A 2,867-nucleotide genomic window follows, 5' to 3' on the forward strand; every position below is an offset into this window, starting at 1 on the left:
GTCTTTTCCTTTTTTTTTTTTTCCAAATCAAATGCTTTTATTTTCACTCCTTCTGTAGCATGTGAGAAATGGCAGTGACCTTGGCAATAGGCTTAGTGTCTATCCTATTGAAAAGCCAGAATTTCAACATACCTGAAGAATCTTTTCCTAAAGAGAAAGAGATGATGTCTAGCCCCAGTGCTGTGACGTAGAGCTCATCTGGAGCTAAAACTTATTTGCCTGAGTAAAGGGATTTCAGTCCTTGAGTTTCTCCGAACTGCATCTTGTTTTAAGGATGGCAGAGACTGGTCCCAAGTGTCCCTGTGTAGTACTCTAAGGCAAGCCTCACAGCTCTTTATGGTCATGGACTCCAGGAAAAGCTGCCCTTGGAAGCTCTTGAGAGACAATATTCAATGTTGTGGCTTACACCCGTCATCGCAGAGGCTGAGTGAGCAGTCACCCAGGGAGGAGGGTCCCAGCTCATCCCATTCCCATGGGGTAGGTGACTAGAAGGTAACAGCACCAGGTTCACCCAATGCCTTCCTGTGTCCACACCTAGGAACACCTTCCAGTTGTCCAAGCAGCCGTAGTTGTAAGGATTCCTAAATACCCTGCCCTTGGCTTGCAACCGGCTCCTTCTTGTTGATATACCTTTCGATGCTAGTCTCACCCCGACTGATGAGAACAGCATGCCACATGGTTAGGGCACCCAGGGCCAGGGCCACAGAACTGCACAGGAACCAAAGGTAGACAAGATTCTTGTGAGTTATCCTTTCTCGAAAGGAGAAGGTAGGTGGTGGAGTCTGGTGGTATGTTTCGATGGCAGCATAAGCCTCCCAGAAAAGGTCCCAACTTCCATAGCCTGTGGAGTGCTCTGGGGTAGAACCGGAGGTCTTGGCTGAAGAGAGCAAAAGGATATGGCAGTGATGATCCATCTTCAGCACACACCTATTACAGATGCTGCAGTGGTGTGTTCGGGCTGGCTTAGGGTAAACACACTTCTTACAGATGGAGACGGTAGCAGTGTCATTCCTGCCCTGGGGTGGGTGTCCAGAAGGAGTGGTGATGGCCTGGTAGTAATGGAAGACGATGAGGATCAGATTCCGGTGACTATAGAAGAAATGCCAGCAGAGCTGTGATACTGAGTAGGTTCGGAGGATGAGGGGCAGGACACACAGATAAGCAATGGCCACGATGGACCCACTCAGCACGATCACCAGCACCACAAACACCACTCCGAACCAACGGATCACATTGTCCACCAGCCAGTAGATAGGCTCAAAGGCAGCATCAACAGCAGTGCCACTGCCCCCAAAGGAATTGTAAAGCAGGGAGCGCAGGCAAACCTTGCCATAACGCCGGCGCTGTACCAGGCTCCGGAGCAGAGGTAGGCATTGACGCCGGTAGCCCAGGAGCAGAAGGAGATGCAGGCAGAGGCTAGCTGGGCCCAGTAGCAGATTTCGCTGGCCCCGCATGGCTCCTGGCTCATAGACGTATTCAATAAATACTTGTTGAATGAATGACCTGGAGAGATGCAGAGCAGGAAAGGCAGGCAGCTCCACAGAAACCAGCAAAGACACCCTCACCAATGTGACAACATCAAAGTATTTGCTGCGCTCATTCTTTCTGCCTCTCAATCAGCCAGATTAGGCCCAGTCTCCCTGTCTGCCACTCACTGCCTCCCCTTCCAGCTGGGGACCCAGGCCGGGCCGAGCTAAGGCTGACCCACCATGGCCCTTAGCCCGCAGAGCCATCCAGTGGACTGGGACCCGCCTCCCGCCCACCACCACCCAGCTGCGCAGGCGCGAGTCCCCCAGTCTTTTCCTTAAACACCCTACCGACACACCTAGAAAGAAAGTTTAATCTGTGACCCTTCCACTGCCCATCACATTGATCATAACAATTGGTATCTGCCCCTGGACCAAGAGACCCTATTGTTGACTTTCTGTTGTTTTATTGACCAAAATTGGGATACATGGCTTAATTCTTTGACACGGCTGCGAAGAAATTAAACAGAAGGACCCATCACAGCCCATCCCTCCAAAACACCGCCAGTCCTAACGTAACCAGGTTCCAATAGCAAACATAAGAGGAGGGTGCTGACATTAGTCAAGTGTTCTTCAGCAGTCCGTCTCTGTGACAAAGAACCTAAGATAAACAACTATAAGGAAAAACGATACTTATTTCGGCTCAGGATTTCAGGAGGCTTTCATGTGTGGTCATTTGGCTCCATTCCCTTTGAGCATGTGTCAGAGCTTCATGGAAGGGTGTGTGGTGGTGGTGAAAACCTCCCATCTCATGGCAATTGAGGAACAAAGATAAAGAGAAATGTCTAGACACCAACATCCTCTCTGAGAGGAGATCACATCCTGACTTCTTCCCCTGAAGATTCTACCATCTCCCACAGCACCACACTGAGAATCAAGCCTGTAGGTCTGTGAGAACCTGACAAGAGCTGCCCATACTGTCCGTTTGGGCAAATTAAGGTTTCCTTATAAACTCATGGAGGAGCTAAGACAAGCTGATTCATGGGACTGTGCAGCAGCTCCTGCAGGCCACAATATCTCATGACAAAAGTTAGGATTTATTTGGTTTCTGGGTGTGTCTGGGTATGCAGCTGGTTTTTTTTGGGGGGGGGGTGTTGTTGTTATTGTTGTTGTTGTTTGGAGAAGGAGCTAAACTAAAGAATTAAATCCAGACTCCTGTCACCTACCTCCCTCTGACCCTCACCCTCCCTGAAGAGACACAAGTGTGAGCTCTTCCTCAACCCATATATAAAATCCTGGATAATACACACCCTCCTTGGCTGGGCCTTTCACAAGCACAATGGAGATGATGGATAGATAGATAGATAGATAGATAGATAGATAGATAGATAGATAGATAGA

General features: G+C 49.3%; 1 pseudogene; it reads right to left on the reverse strand.

Moving 5' to 3' along the window:
• Nucleotides 1-340: 340 nt before the first annotated feature.
• LOC114617537 lies at nucleotides 341-1,454 on the reverse strand (annotated as a pseudogene).
• Between the last annotated feature and the right edge of the window lie 1,413 nt (nucleotides 1,455-2,867).

The sequence above is a fragment of the Grammomys surdaster genome, unplaced genomic scaffold, assembly GCF_004785775.1.
Source record: "Grammomys surdaster isolate TR1022 unplaced genomic scaffold, NIH_TR_1.0 137, whole genome shotgun sequence".
NCBI classification, from domain to species: Eukaryota; Metazoa; Chordata; class Mammalia; order Rodentia; family Muridae; genus Grammomys; species Grammomys surdaster.